At 50.4% G+C, this 16,129-nt stretch overlaps 1 long non-coding RNA gene across 1 annotated transcript; it reads right to left on the bottom strand.

The window, feature by feature from the left end:
- Positions 1-241: 241 nt before the first annotated feature.
- LOC145541243 (uncharacterized) lies at positions 242-7,621 on the bottom strand. Its single transcript, XR_014078895.1, has 3 exons — positions 3,334-7,621; positions 2,881-2,995; positions 242-1,618 (listed from the first exon to the last, which is right to left on the bottom strand). It is a non-coding gene; the product is annotated as an uncharacterized LOC145541243 (long non-coding RNA).
- Between the last annotated feature and the right edge of the window lie 8,508 nt (positions 7,622-16,129).

Below are 16,129 nucleotides of genomic sequence, written 5' to 3' on the forward strand. Positions count from 1 at the left end.
GGTTGTGATGGATGAACTGCCCCCCCTACACACACACACACACCCCTCTCACCTGACTGGGGGGTGGAAGGCAGTGGCCAGCAGGGTTCCGGTTGGTTGTGGTGGATGAACTGCCCCCCCCAACACACACACACACATACACACACACACACACACACACACACACACACACACACACTTCTCTCACCTGACTTGGGGGTGGAAGGCAGTGGCCAGCAGGGTTCCGGTTGGTTTAGAAAGGTTTTCTTCTTTTTTCTTCATTCTTGGATTTTAAGTTTGGTGGGGAGGGAGTTCTGGGGAGAAAAGAGGGAATTTGCATGTAAATCTCCTGGGCCTGGTGTTGGATGATGGATCAATTATTTCTATTGTCTCTCAGTTAGAGGCGGGGGGGGGGTGCACTTAAAAAGAGGAAAGAAACTTGAGTTTAGAAAACTTCCTTTGCTTCTCTATATGGTCCAAATCCGCCCAGCCTAGCGAGCTGTTTCCTAATTCAATCTAGAAAAGGATTGCTTTAAAAACAAGACAAAAAACCAAACAACAACAAAAAGAAACCTAAAAGAAAAAAAAAAAAAGGAGAGAACAGGAAGAAGGAAAGAAAATTCTCAGTCATAGATACAAACAATGGATCCAGGTTTGACAGGATCCAATTTTTTCCCCTCCTTGGTAGAATGAAATACAGATTTTCAGGTTCTTTACAACATGAAAATTGGCCTTATCATTTCCTGGAGAGGTTGACTTTTCACAGCTTTCGGAATAAAGAGTTCCTTCAAAATCAGGGAGACTATGCCTTAGCTCTTCCGTTTTATTTTCATTTCACCCACAAGTCCACCTTCACCCCAGAGCAGTCTAGGGATGGGAAAATTGTGCTGTCTTGCTCTGTGGGGCCCAAACTAAGCCCAAGGTGCTGTGTCTTCAAATCTCCCCTCCTACTCTGCCCTTAGGACATCTAGAGCTGGTACCAAGCCTCTGAGCTGAGCAGTGGAAAAAAAAAAAGAGTAAGACACACTACTCCACTCCATTCAGGAAGCGCTCACAGTCTGATAGGAAATTGAGAGTAAATCTCCAATAGAAATGCAGCATCTTCAATTTCCTTCCATGACAAACCTGTTTTCCTACCCTAGGGCCAGGCTTGAGTGACAGTTATCCCTTCCACCCTCCAAGGCAAAGCGGGAGCTGAAGCTGCAAAAAAAGAAAAAAGAAATGAAAGACATTCGTTCATACAATCGACCTTTCTGTATGCATCACACTTTTACTGAGTTTTCCGATTTTAAACCACTGTGGTAGAGGTTGTGGCCAAGACAGAGAAAAATGGCAGCATCCCTGCCCTTGAAGAGTTGAATTGAGGTGGTTGAACCTAGAGCTTGTCATATGGAGTAAAATAAGTCAAAAGAAGAAAAAACAAATGTTGTATATTAACATCTATATATGAAATCTAGGAAAATGCTACTGATGAGCCTATTTTGCAGAATAGAGACACAGACATAGAGAACCGGACTTGTGGACACAGCAGGGGAGGGAGAGGGTGGGAAGAACTGAGAGAGTAGCCTTGTAATATATACATTAGTGAAAGTGAAAGTCACTCAGTTGTGTCCTGAATGACTCTTTGCAACCCCACGGACTGTAGCCCGCCAGGCTCCTCTGGTCATGGGATTCTCCAGGCCAGAATACTGGAGTGGGTAGCCATTCCCTTCTCCAGGGGATCTTCCTAACCCAGGGATCTAACCCAGGTCTCCCACATTGCAGGCGGATTCTTTACTGTCTGAGCCACCAGGGAAGCATGATATATATATATATACATTACCATGTATAAAATATGATAATATAGCAACTTATATAGTGGGAAGCATAATTGGGAAGGGAATTTGAGTTGGAGAGGGCAGAGGAGTGAGAAGTTGTGGGAGAGATTTGCAATCATCACAGTCACTTAAATGGATGTAAAATGGCCACAGGATTCAGTGCTACAAAGGGAAAAGCAGTGGTGCTAGGAGGCCTCTGTGGTTGGAGTGAGGAGTTAAACAGGATGAAGCAAAGGGAGGTCAGCAGGTGTCACACCTGCAGGGCCTTGCAGACCAAGTGTTAGGTGCTAGATGTAGAAATATGACCTTATAATCTCAAGGTAGGGATAGGCATTCCAGACAGAGGGAATAGCATGTGCAAGGGTGTAACGTGGTGAAATGGATGGACTGGGCAGGAGGCACAAGTGTACAAATACTTTGGCCTTGTTAGAGACCCGTGTACACCTGGGAGAGTGACCGCAGAGGAGGTTTTAAATAAGGCAAGACCTAAGATACTATGCACACAATCTGGACTCCTGGAGATAGAGATGCATTGGCATATTTAGGGAAGCAAAGTGTTTTTTCCATGTTAAGTTTTAGATGGTATATTCAGACAGTTAGGTGGAGCGTGATTTGAGTCAGCTAAGTCAGAGATTCCAATTAGCAATAGATCGTAAGAGACCAGGCAAGAGATGCTGAGAGCGTGAACTGAGCTGAGGCAGTATAGATGAAGAGAGAGTGAGGGAGGAGCCCAACCAATGTTTCTGACTTAGATGACCTGATGTCATCAACCAGGATAGGAAATGCAGGGACTGGAAAGTAATGAGCACAGTCAAGCCAGGTCAAGCCTATATTATGTCCAGAAGAAGACAGAATGTTCAACAGAAGTTCACTATTCTAACACAGGGCTTTCCAGGTGGGGCAATGGTAAAGAATCTGCCTGCCAATGCTGGAGAAGCAAGAGACTCAGGATCAATTCCTTGGTCGGGAAGATCCCCTGGAGAAGGAGATGGCAACCCACTCCAGTATTCTTGCCTGGAAAATCCCATGGACAGAGGAGCCTGGTGGGCTACAGTCCATGGGGTCGCAAAGAATCAGACATGACTGAAGCGACTGAGCACATATGCACGTTCTAACCCAGGGGCTTGGAAGAAGCTCTTGATGGATTTAGATCTAGTATCTTTAGCTATAGTTGAAGCTATGAGAGCAGCTAAGATCACCTAGGGAAAGGGGATTGAATGGGAAGACTCAAGTTTTGGGGGCATCAACATTTAAGGACTATGGGCTGTGGAAGAGGGAGACAGAGAAGGAGCAGTGGGGCCAGGAGACATTCTAGTCAACAGGAGAATGTTCCTGGCTTGTTTTTCCTGAGTCTTGAGAGCCTCAAGTCAGAACTTTTTTATTTGCCTTGCTTCAGTTGTGAAACTGAAAAGAGATAGATTATGGCACTCGCTTTACCTAATGCTAGGCAAAAAGCTTGGTAAGTAATAGCTATTATTTTAATCCAACAAATTATTGAGCATCTACTATAGGCAAAGTAGACTAAATCTGCAGAGACCTAGGCTGCAGGTTCAGGGACATAAAGTCTAGGGGGTGATGGTCTGCAGAGAACTAGGCTGATTTTCCTTCCTGAGAAATATTTCTGGTTGGTCTGGGGCTTCCGCAATAGATTGGGAGCCCATGTTGCCTCCAATGCCACTGCCACTTCTGCCCAAAACCCTGGGACACTACTGTCAATTATCTCTTGGCTTACAAATCTGGTATCTAGGATAATTGTTGAGTGCCCACTGGAAAGATGCCACCCACTCCATTCCATGGGAGCAGAAGTCTCAAGTCGACAGGAGAGCTGAATAAACAGCTGGTGGAGAGGAAAGAAGTCTGCTCTGGGGCTCAGAATGTGTTGGGGCTGCAGGCTTGGCTCCACCTACACCTACTGAGTGACCTAGGGCAAGTCCTTTTCCTTCCTTAGCATCAACTGCCTCGTCTGCATGAGGGGATTATTTTAAAAAAAAAAAAATCTACTGATTTTACCTTTGGGCCAGATGTAGGGGGCTGTGAAAATAATACTTTGGGATCATCACAGCTGTGATTACTAGGTGCCTCCTGGACAAGGCGAAAGGCTTGTGTGCTTGAGCCAGTCAACAATAGTCAACACACCACAGGTGTACTGAGAGTACAGGGAACTTCTCCCAGCTAAGGAAACCTGGGTGGGTAGGCGGGGAGGAGTGGTGTGCCCAGGGCTCCTCACTCTTACCACACAGCCAGGCTTGTGGGATCTTAGTTTTGTGACCAGGGATTGAACCTGGGCCCTGAGCAGTGAAAGCGCAGAATCCTAACCACTGGAGTGTCAGGGAATTCCTTCTGACCTTTCATTTTGCCAAGAAGAGTCCTGGAAATTGCGTGTGTCCCTGTCTCCTTGCTTATTTCCCATCAGAACCCCTTCCTTACAGAGAAATCATCCCGCCTGGCGGAGTTAGGGGTCCTCCCTCTGTTTCCTCAACTTCCAGTCAGTAGGTCAGTATTCTTTCCCTCCAGAAGCACTGAGGTCCCTCCACCCTAAAGGGAAGCAGGGTGTGTATCCATTCAGGACGGGGAGGACTGAGGCTGTGCCCTGAGAATGAGGATCTTCATGCCACAGTGAAGATCCTGAGGCCGGAACTAAGACTCAGTGTAGCCCAATAAATATTTTTAAAAAATACTCTGTTCTCAGTGGGGGTAGGTTCTGCATGCTTGGTGAAAAACAGACTTGAGTCTCCAGAGACTCTACTTGGCTACCCCCATCTTCAACTTACAAGGTATTCCTCTGCTTTTCCAGAATCTTCCTTTTCCTCCCTGAGCCTGGAATCCACCTTCAGGTGAGATACCGAATTCCCTCTCCCTGAACTCCATCCTCCATTTAGTTCTCAGAGAAGCAGCCCTTCAGGCACAGAATAATCAGGAGGTCTAGGACTCCTGGAAGCCCCACTTGTAGATCTCCTTCAGTGCACTTCAGCCTTCCCCCTGCCAAGTTCCCAGGCTGCTCAGCTCTGGGGACAGAGGCGGGTGGGGAATTGGCAGAGTATAGCTCTTATCCCCTTTATCTCTCCAGCACTCTTCCCCCAAGCTCTCTGGATGGCAAAATGGGCCATAAAAGGATTAAACAGATATAACAGATGATCTATTAATTAAGGACTTTAATTAGCCCAGGCCTCGGCCAAGCAAAAGCACAAGCAAAAGCACGGTGTGGGCTGCTCAGAGCAGACTGGGGAAAAAACAAGCTGGAAAAAGCAGTGCTGAGTTTGGTTAGTGAGGTTCTTGGGGGTGACTCTGCCTTCTTGGCCCAGGAAATAAGTGTCCCTGGGAGTGAATGAGACAGATAGTTTTCTCCCGGAAACTTCTAGAACTGCATGTCAAGAGGATCAGAATGGGGGAGCCTGAATCATTGACTTGTAGATGTGGAGGGGCCCTCAGAGGGGATGAGTGTGAGGGTGCTCACTGGGGAAGAAGAACCAAGACAAAGTTGCTTCTGGGTTGGGAGCTCCCCTCCTGGGCCTGCAGAGCATGCCCTTCCTTTCATAGGACTGCACCCCATCTCCTAACTTGCTCTCCTCTCACCTTTTCTTTCTTCCTTTCTTTCTTCTTCCCTCTCTCCCTTGTCCCCTTCCCTTCTCCCAGAATTTCTCTCCTTCTCCTCCAGGCTGGGCCACCTCGCCCCCCTCCCCTTTCTCTTTCCTGTAACTTAAGCTGTTGTTGGGAGTTGGAGGAGCTGGGCTGGTTTGAAAGGAGGCCCCACTGCTTTTCAGGGAGGAATTGAAACCATGGAGCTGGGGGTGAGGGGAGCAGAGGGGGAGGGGGGCAACTTGAGAAATCAAAGCGGCTGCAGCTCCATCTGGGAAACCAACATTGATTTACTAGCAAGGACCTGGCTCTCCAACCCACACCCCAACCCCGGCCCTGCCCCCTCCCCCTCCTTCCCTGGACTTTGCTTTGTGGTGATAACTGGGGGGATGAGGAGGCCTGACACCCTCCCCGAGCCTGAAAGCCTGTTCTTGTCCTAGAAGAACCAGCCTGGAGGAGCAAGGCCGCCCCTCACCCCCGGGGACCCTGGCTGAGCAGGGCTGCAGATGCTTCTAAAGGAGCTGGGTGTGGGAGGGGACCCCCAGGAAGGAGGAAAGACCCTCAGTCCAGGCAACCTAGCCTCACAGACTCAGTCCTGCTCTGGCTTGACTCGACCTCCCTCCCCAGAGATGTGGGGCTGGGCTGGGGTTGCTGACAGGAGGAGGCCGCTGCTGCTTCATCTGTTGTGGCCTTTCCCTCAGAACGGGGGATTTGGGGACCTGGAGTGGAAAGTAAGAACCAGAAAAAGAAAAGGAAAATCTACTTGAGTGAATTTGTTTGTGTTGAAGCTCAGCGTGGGCTGTGGACACCCCTGGGTTTGAGGGGAGACTCAAGGCCATTCTAGATGGCAGTGCCACCTCCCTCCTCTCCTCCTCACCCTCCTTTTCTGTTTCACCTTGCTCTTCCTCTGTCAGGTCCTTAAATTCCTTGAGGTGTAAGAGCTCTCTAAAGGAGCCTCTGCTCCCAATGGGAATAGGGTCTCAAGGGTCCTAGACACCACTGCCAGGTGGGAATAGAGATCAAAGTGAATCACAGTCCCAGGAAATGTTTGTGCAGGTTTTTGACTGACCACCTGGTCCTCCTTGGTGGGGGAGAGGGGTTGGTTTTGTTTTGTTTTGTTTGGTCTGTGCTATGGGCCTGTGGGATCTTAATTCCCCAACCGGGGATCGAACTGGTGCCCCCCTGAAGTGGAAGCATGGAGCTCTAACCACTGGACTGCCAGGGAATCTCCAAGGGGTGGGGGGTTATATCCCTGACTCCTTCCCCTGCACACTCACATCATTGGTATTTTTCAAGGTTCAAGCATCCCAAATTCAGGGCTAACTCTCAGGAAGAAGAGGAAAAAGAAAGTGATAGTCGCTCAGCATGTCCGAGTCTTTGTGATCCCGTGGACTGTAGTCCGAGAGGCTCCTCTGTTTGAGGGATTTCCCAGGCAAGAATACTGGAGTGGGTAGCCATTCTCTTCTCCAGGGGATCTTCCCAACCCAGGGGTCAAACTCGGGTCTCCTGCGTTGCAGGCAGATTCTTTACCGTCTGAGCCATCGGGGAAGCCCAGTTCAGCATGTGCCCCCTCCCCAAACTGAAACTTTTTAGAGCTCGTAGGACTCTATGGGATGGACCCATCAGAGCTCCTGCCCCAGGACAATATTTGTGTAAGCCACTGAACTGAACTGAGAGTCCACAAGCATCAGAGTCAACGGGAGAAGGGCACCCAGGCAGGGTTGGCCTATCAGAAATACAGATTCCTGGGCCCTCCTAATTATAATGCCCAAGTGATTGTGGGATTTTAGTTCCCTTACCAGGGATTGAACTCCGGGCCCTCCACAGTGAGAGCACACAATCCTAACCAATGGACCCCCAGGGAATTCCTCCCAATTGATTCTTATGCACACTCTAGAGCTCTCTGCTTTCCAGACCACTCAATTACCTTTCAGAGCCCTGGTTAATCTTGGCAGCTGCCCAGGCTTGCTCTGTCCTCCATGGCAAATGGCAGACCCATTCAAAAAATCTGACCCTGAAGTATCTTTCCAGCAATAATTTCTCCTGCATTTGCCCCATTGTGGACAAGACGGACTGGCCCTCAGCATCCATTCTCATCTTCTTCTAGGTACCTTCCTGTACTGCAGAGGTTGGAAAGCCAAAAACCTCATCTCTCAGCCTCCCTTGCAGCTAGAGTTCTGGATGCAAAATGCATTCATTCAAGACTTGGAACATGGAAGGGAGGTAAGGCGATAGGGCCATGTTCTTACTGCTCTGGCTATTTCTGCTGGCAGGCAAAGTCCTAGAGATGGGTTTTTTCCAGCAGCAACACCTCATTCAATCTCTTGATGACAATAGCAGCCTGGCACCTATTACTTTGGGGCCATGAGGCTATAGAGGTGTATGTATGACCTCTGTTTCAGTGGCAGCTTCATCGTGGTTCTCCTTACCTGATTCTGGCAGAGGAGACTGCTCCTATTGGAGGCTCATTTCTATGGCTACATTAGAAAGTCTGCTCCTCCAGTCCATCTCACAATTTTGCAAGCTCTAATTCCCTGTCGTCTTAGTCTGCTTTGGCCACCGTAACAAAATGCCATAGAGCAAACTGCTTAAAAAACAGGAATTTATTGTCTCCCTTCTGGAGGCTGGAAGTCTGAGATCAGGGTGCCAGCACAGTTGGGTTTTGGTGAGGGCTCTCTTCCTGGCTTGCAGATGGTGTCTTCTTGCTGTGTGCTCACATGGCTTTCCTTGGCACATACCTGTAGAAGAGAGAAAAATCTTCTTTTCTCTCTTTTTAAAAAATTTATGTATTATTTTTATTTATTTGGCTGCATTGGATCTTAGTTGTGGCAGGAGGGATCTTTGATCTTCGTTGCAGCATGCAGGATCTTTAGCTGCAGCATGCAAACTCTTAAGATGTGGAATGTGGGATCTAGTTCTCCATCCAGGGATCAAACCCAGGCCTCCTGAATTGCAGCATAGAATCTTAGCCAGTGGACCACCAGGGAAATCCCTCCCTCTTCTCATAAACCACCAATCCTATTGGATTAGGACTCCATTTTTATGATCTCATTTAATCTTAATTACCTCCTAAAAACCCTCTTTCCAAAAATATTCACATTGAAGGGTAGAGCTTAGGTAAGTGAATTTCAGGGGGACACAATTCAGTCCATATCACCAGTATTAAATATCCTTCTGCATAAAGCACCTAGAATGGTGTTCATTTCTTGCACTGAATCCTGACTTTACCCATGAATTAGAGCATTTGGTATGTGTTACTTACGATGTCCAACTAGCATCCACTCTCAGCAAGATCATCTCTTGAGGGCCCAGGCTGTGTCTTAGTTTTTATACACACCCCATGCTTATATAGTAGGTGCTCAGCAAACGTTTGTTAAGGAATCAATGCCCTCTGTAAGCAGGACAGAGCCTGAAGCACTTCCTGGGTTAAATAGTCTAGAGATTCAAGCATCCTGCTCCGGATGCCCCAGTCCAGCTCCCTTACCCTGACCACCTTGTCCCATTCTGGAACCTACACTTCAGAAGGGGAGGAGCTAAGCTCTGAGGAAGAGAAGTGAGCAAACCAGGCCTGGGTCTCCAGTCTCCATTTTTGACAAGATTATCCAGTTCCTTGAAGCCATATTTAATTGCAAACATGTTCTTGTCCCTAATCTTAGAAAGGATAAACAACAAATTTGACATAATGGTGAGAACTCATGAAGTGGACCCAGGAAATCTAAATGCTCAGGTCCTGGCCTTAATAGGCCACAGCTGTCACTGCCCTCCAGAATTCATAAACTAGTGAAAAAAAATAGTCATCATTCTCTTCCTAATGAAAGTTGCTCCTCCCATTCGTTGCTTTCTGCATGTCCTGCAGTATACTAATGAATCCTCACAGAATCTCTTCAAGGCAGAGTCATGGGGTCGCTGAGAGTCGGACACGACTGAACGACTTCACTTTCACTTTTCACTTTCATGCATTGGAGAAGGAAATGGCAACCCACTCCAATGTTCTTGCCTGAAGAATCCCAGGGATGGGGGAGCCTGGTGGGCTTCCGTCTATGGGGTCACACAGGGTCAGACACGACTGAAGCGACTTAGCAGCAGTAGCGGCAGACCTACTTCCTAGCTCTCCAATTTTCCATGATTCACTTTGCTTTGGAGTATCAGTTTCTCTATCTGTAAAATGGGTAATAAATCTTATTCCCTTTGATCTGAGGACTGAATGATAAAATGGATTTGCAGGAACAATTGCTTTGGGAAGGGACACTTGACTCTGTAACCTGGAAGCAGAATGTCAGGCAGAGGTCACTCAGAGGCCTGAACACAAGTACACAAGGTGGACCTCCTAACAAGGCAGTGTGTTGGAGCCCAGCACAGGCCTCCACAGCGGAGGAGGAGGTTTGAATCTTGGCTCCACTTCCTTGCTACATTCCCCGGGATGGGTCATTCACACTCGCTGAAGCTCAGTCTCTTCATCTACAATGTGGGACATTAACCTTCTCTCTCTGAGGGTTGGGAGGATTAGATGAAGTGGTAAGTGACCTGTAACGTTCCTTAGTGGACACTCGGTACAAGTCGTTAGGATTTATATTTTCTTCTCTCCCTCCATCAGGTAGAGGCAGCTGGAGGGGAGGCTTCCAGGAAAATTGGAGCAGGTGTCAGACTTCTAATAAGCCCTGAGGAGTTCTGGAGGCTTTGCTCCATGGCTGGGTCACTCTGATTAACCCTTGAGGGATTCTGTAGTCTGAGAACTGGCAACATAGATGAACAAATATGTTAATATTGGGCTAAAGTAAAAATCTACAAGGGACTTCAGTTTGGGGGACAGGGTGACAAGGCCTCTTTGAAGCTGAGGCTGACCCAGTCGTTCTCCAGGCGGCTGTCTTTTGACACCCTCCTCCACTCCTCCAGACATCTCTAAGCGTCCCAAAAGGAGAGAAGCTGACTCATTAGAAAGCAAAAAAAGCGATCAGGACCTCTCCTGAGCCCTCTAAATACCTCCATTTGTTGGTAAAGGGCCTTCCTGTTGAGGGTGCCTTTGCAGGAGGGGGAGGTGTATTACCAAGGATAGAACTGGGAGAGGAAGGTCCTACCTAGAGGGTGGGGGTCTTTGGGAGGAGAAAATCCACTTCCCTCCTCTCTCCAGGAAGCTTTCCTACCCTGCAGCTGGTGCCCTAAGGATTCCCCCGCCCCATCCCAGGCCCTTTCCTTAGAGAGAGCCTGCTGAGCCTGGAATGAAAAGAATCTGAACTACAAACAGACCTCCCGGAGGCACCCCCAACTCTCCTCCAACCATTCCAAGGCAGCTAAAGACTGGCTTCCTGGAGCGGGAGACCGGGACTGAGAGGCTGGGATGGGGTTTGGGCTACACTGGGCTTGGAGATGGGGCCTCAGTGGGGGGACTCTTTTCCTGGAGAGGGATGGGGTGGGGGGAAGGATTGAGGGCAGGGTAGGGACTAGGCCATACAAAAACCATATTTTTTTCAAACCCCAAATCAGAACTGGGAAGAGTATACTGGCAGGGACCATGGGATTGGGCGTTTGAAATCAAGCCTGGCCTTAGCTGTAAGGTCTCCACCCCAGGAGTGCAAGCAGTCACCCAAATATACGAGGAGAGAAAGAATCCAGTCTCTCCCCCTCCCACCCCACCCGCAGCGTTCTCTGCCTCTCTGAACACTGGGGCGTGGTGGGCCAGGGAGCGTCTTGTTTGGTCACCCCTCCAGGAGCCAGACGCTCCCAGTCCTCAGTCTGGGCTGTACAGCTGAGTCTGAGACGGCTGCAAATGAGCTTTGAGGAGTTGGAGGGCAGGGGCTGGAGAGACCAGCCAAAAGGACCAAAGGCACCGAGCCAGAGAGGCCCCCTCCTGCCTGCCACACTTCCCCAGCCCCTGGCCTCCTGCCCGCTGTCCCCTGGGAATTCCTCCCCACTCCCTCCACCTGGATCCAGCCTAGGGCTTTGATGTGAGTTAGCCAGGGCTGTCAGTGGCCACGGATGCCCAGGCAGGGCATTAGAGGGGGAAACCCTGGGGAGGTGACCAGAGAGGACAGGCTGCTGAAGCTGGAAGCTGCCTTAGGCACGATGACCTCTTTGCAGGGGCCGCTCTCTCCAGCTTGTATAACACAGCTCCTGCCAAGGGTGGTATATAGAAAGGCACAGAGCCCACAGCGGGCTGGGGAAGGCCGCTGAAAAGGCAGCTTAAGGGCTTCCTGCTGGGTGAGATGGATTAGGGGCCTGTGGGGAGGGAGCCAGGCAGTAAGAAAGGCACTGGCCCAAAGCCAGAGCCCCTTGGCCCAGGGCCCTCTGGGATCAGGAGCCCCTGGGTGTCTGGCAGGCGAGGGTCAGCGTGCTCCACCTGGACAAGGGGTGGGGAGGATGGGGGCCCAGTCAGGGTGACACACTGTGTTGAGGAGATACCATGGGGTCCCTGTAATAAAAGGGGGAAGGAGATACTCCTGAATGAACTAACCAACTTCTAGTAAGAAAAGGGAGAAGACGAAGAGCCGATAGACCCTGCTCTTCGACACAGGAAATCGCTGGGTCTCCCTGCTACCTCCCAGAGGAAGGTTTCCTCCCAGAGCCTCCCAGGGTGGAGGGAGAACAAACAACCCTTCCTACCCATAGACGGCCCCCTCTGCGTCTCAGGGACCCTGATATGGAATAAAATGAAGGGGACTCACCTGGTCCTAAAGTTGCCACACAGACAGTGATTTAGGGGAAGAGTCCAGGTGGCCACCAAGACAAAGTGTCTGACTGAGAAACCCCGGCTGGTGCCCGGACTGTGCCATGGCGACTGGCTTCACTCTGGCCCTCAGCTCCATGGTCTAATCTGTGAGATAATATCTCTTGAGGCCACACTGTGGAGTGGGGTGAGCAGTGGTGGAGGAGTCAGGAGATCAGACTGTCCCGCTGAATTTCATTTTCATCACCAGTCAGCTGTGGAGAAAAAAATCTGTTCCACTTTGTGTATTGTCAAGAGCTGACACAGGCAGTCTGGGAAATTTAAATGTAAGATACCAAGACACCTGTGGGCTTCCCAGATGGTGCTAGTGGTAAAGCACCCGCCTGCCGGATGCAGGATTCACAAAAGATGTGGGTTCGATCCCTAGGTTGGGAAGATCACCTGGAGAAGGGCATTGCCACCCACTCCAGTATTCTTGCCTGGAGAATCCCATGGACAGAGGGGCCTGGTGGGCTACAGTCCTTGGGGTTGCAAAGAGTTGGACACAACTGAAGTGACTTAGCATGCACACAAGCACCAAGACATCTTTATCCCTGGAGTGTGTGTGTAACATGATGAGCGTTCCTAGGAGGGGAGAGAACATGGAGAATAGAGACCGCCATGTGGGGTGCTTTCCATCTCTTTCCATCTTTACAAGGACATTTAGAGCATGATATTATTGCCCCCTATTTCACAGATGAGAAAAGTGAGGCTCAATAAGATTATGCAATTTCTTATCCAGGTTTATAGAAGCTTATATAATGGAGCATCCAAATTAGAAGGCAAGACTCTAATCTTGGGTCTTTAAGAGGTTAAATGGCCCCAGGGCCTGGAAGCATTATTCCTCTGTTCCTATGCTTAGAGGATTTCTGTCAAGGTTTTATTCCTTCTCCTTCCAGGTTGGGCTCAGACAGGAAGCAGGCTTGGATCTCAAGACGCTTCCCCATGGTGCAGAAGGGTTGAACGGTTGGCAAAGTGGATAAGGAAGTCAGAGAAGGTACACGTGGCCACTGGGGCCATTCTCTGGGGAGAAGGGGCTCCAGCCATGGGTACTTCAAGCTCAGGGCATCCCTGGATCAGAGCTGCCCTGTCTCCCAACTCGGCTGGGCCAGCCCCCTTCTTTGTGCTCAGTTTTTTCCCACAGCCCTGTAAGGGGGGTGCTGGGATCCCAGGCCCACCCCCTCCTGCTGGGCAGCACCCCACCAAGCCCCACCGCAAAATGCTTGAGAGTGGAGCAGGAGGGGGGTGTCCTCATTCCAAGGAGGCCTCGGCACCCTTCTCCCTTTCTGGGGAACAAGAAGCTTGCTAACGGCTTGGGCCCCTTCCCCAGCCCCTGGCCCCAGCCCTGGCTCCCCCAGACAAAAAGCTGCTTTACATGAGAAGAGCAGACTGGCCTGGCCTTACCCGGGCACTCAAAGAGACGGTAGCCCCTGACAGCCGGGAGACTGCCCCTTCCCCCACCCCGAGGTCTCGTTTAGTTGCAATTAGCAATTCTTTGCAACCCACGGGGCTGAGGGGGACGAGCCCCCTTACCTCGCAAACCCAGCCTCCCTGCCTGGGCTCCCCTTCCCCCTCCTCTCTCCTCCCTCCCCACCCCTCCCCTCCTCACTGCTCCACCCCCAAGCTCTCCCGCTAGTCCGTCGACTTCCTTGGAGTTCTCCAAACAAGGAAACACCCAGAGGTGCCAAGCCAGGGGCGGCTTGGTTAGGGGTGGGGCGGGGGTGGAGAAGACCCCCTCCTCAACCCACACTGCACTGCCTCTTCTTTCCTCCTCTCTTCCCACTTGCCGCCGCCTCTCCGTAGCAGGCTTAGTTTTTGGATCTGGAGGAGCGGAGAGACTGAAGGAAGTTTTTAGAGATCTGAGGACAGGAAAGAGGGTGAGCGGTGGTTCAAGTACCAGGTGATAAGGGAGGCGGAGGCTCGGTCTCAGAGAAAGTCGGACATTCGGCTTTTCTCCGTTGGCTCCCCACCCCCATCCCCGCCGAGATGCTGCAGTTTGGGTTTCCCCTTTCATTCACGGAGCTTCAGTGTAGGGCTGGGGGCCTAGACCCTGATTCAGGCAGTGGGAGGGTGCTGCCGCTAGGGAAATGATGAAAAAGGTGATATCGGATCCCAGAGCCCTTTTTCCGTTCAGTTCAGTCGCTCAGTTGTGTCCGACTCTTTGCGACCCCATGGACTGCAGCACGCCAGGCTTTCCTGTCCATCATCAACTCCCGGAGCCTACTTAAACTCATGTTCTTCGCGTCGGTGATGCCATCCAACCATCTCATCCTCTGTCGTCCCCTTCTTCTCCCGCCTTCAATCTTTCCCAGCATCAGGGTCTTTTCCAATGAGTCAGTTCTTCGCATCAGATGGCCAAAGTATTGGAGTTTCAGCTTCAGCATCAGTTTTTAGGCTCACACAGATCCATTTCTTGGCGTCTGGTCACCGCGGAGGGTGGGGTTGATTTGAGGGGCGGGCTCCAAGCCTCTTACTCCTTTAGTAGTTTCCTCCTTGGTCCTCTCCTCCCTTCGGTCCAAGTCTCTAGTAGTAGGTTTTTCTGTCGCCGCCAGGGGGCGCCCTGGATACAGTAGGGGCTCCGGAGCCGACGGGGAGTCTGTACTCTATCGCTAGTGCGGCCTCCCTGCACCCACTCGCCTTCCTTCCCCCATGGACCGCGACTGAGCATCCCCGGAAGAGAAGATCCCATCCTCTAAGGGAATTCGCCCTGACTTTAAAGGGCGGTAGAACAAAATGTCCAGCATGATGGTTCAGCTGGCCATCGAGGGACATAACAAGGTGCAGCGACTAAGGCTCCCCTGGGGTCATCTCAGCTCGCCCGCCTCACAGCTTTTTTGGAGGAGTTGGGGATCCCTGTTGGTATTGGGGTCCTCAGGATTTATGAAGGGAATAGGACAAGAGTGACTCGGAAGTAGAGCAGGGGATTCAGAGTTGAGCTGAGCTGAGCTGGGTGGCTTTGGGTGGCCCCCTCCCCTGGAGGAGGAAATGGCAACCCACTCCAATGGCAACCCACTCCAAAACCTGGAAAATCCCAGGGACACAGGAGCCTGGGGGGCTACAGTCCATAGAGTCGCAAAACGTATGACACAACTGAGCGACTGAGCACAGCACAACTCGACTCCCTGTTTTAAGTATTGATACTATACTACCCACGTCAGTGTGTGTGTGTGTGTGGGGGGCATGGTTTAGTCTTGGGAAGTAAGGAAGATCCCACCCCTGTTACCAACCTTCAGTGGGCTCTCAAAACTCACATCCTAGGAGCCTCATGACTGGAGCCTCATAACCTCATGACCTAGGAGCCTAGGTGACTGCAGCCATGAAATTAAAAGAAGGAAATCTCCTTAGAAGAAAAGCTATGACCAACCTAGACAGCATATTAAAAAGCAGAGACATTACTTTGCCAACAAAAGTCTGTCTAGTCAAAGCTATGGTTTTTCCAGTAGTCATGTATAGATGTGAGAGTTGGACCATAAAGAAAGCTGAGCACTGAAGAATTGATCCTTTTGAACTGTGGTGTTGGAGAAGACTCTTGAGAGTCCCTTGGACTGCAAGGAGATCCAACCAGTCCATGCTAAAGGAAATCAGTCCTGAATATTCATTGGAAGGACTGATGCTGAAGCTGAAACTCCAATACTTGGGCCACCTGATGCAAAGGACTGACTCATTGGAAAAGACCCTGATGCTGGGAAAGATTGAAGGCAGGAAGAGAAGGGGACAACAGAGGATAAGATGGTTGGATGGCATCACCGATTCAATGGACATGAGTTTGTGCAAACTTCAGGAGATAGTGAAGGACAGGGAAGCCTGGTGTGCTGCAGTCCATGGAGTCGCAAAGAGTCAGAGTCAGACAGGACTGAGCGACTGAACTGAGGAGCCTCACAGCAGAACCAGGAAGGAAATTGCAAATGGAGGCCCCAGGTGGTTCTAGGGAAGGAATCACTTAGCACTGTTTCCTGCGGAATTTGCACACACCCCCCTTTCACAAAGTCCGATCCTCTGTTGGGGAAGAAAACCTACCCCATAGATGAAGAAGGGATGTGAGTTCCCACCCATAGCT

The sequence above is a fragment of the Giraffa tippelskirchi genome, chromosome 3 (assembly GCF_054371585.1).
Source record: "Giraffa tippelskirchi isolate mGirTip1 chromosome 3, T2T-mGirTip1v1.2.pri, whole genome shotgun sequence".
Lineage (NCBI taxonomy): Eukaryota > Metazoa > Chordata > Mammalia > Artiodactyla > Giraffidae > Giraffa > Giraffa tippelskirchi.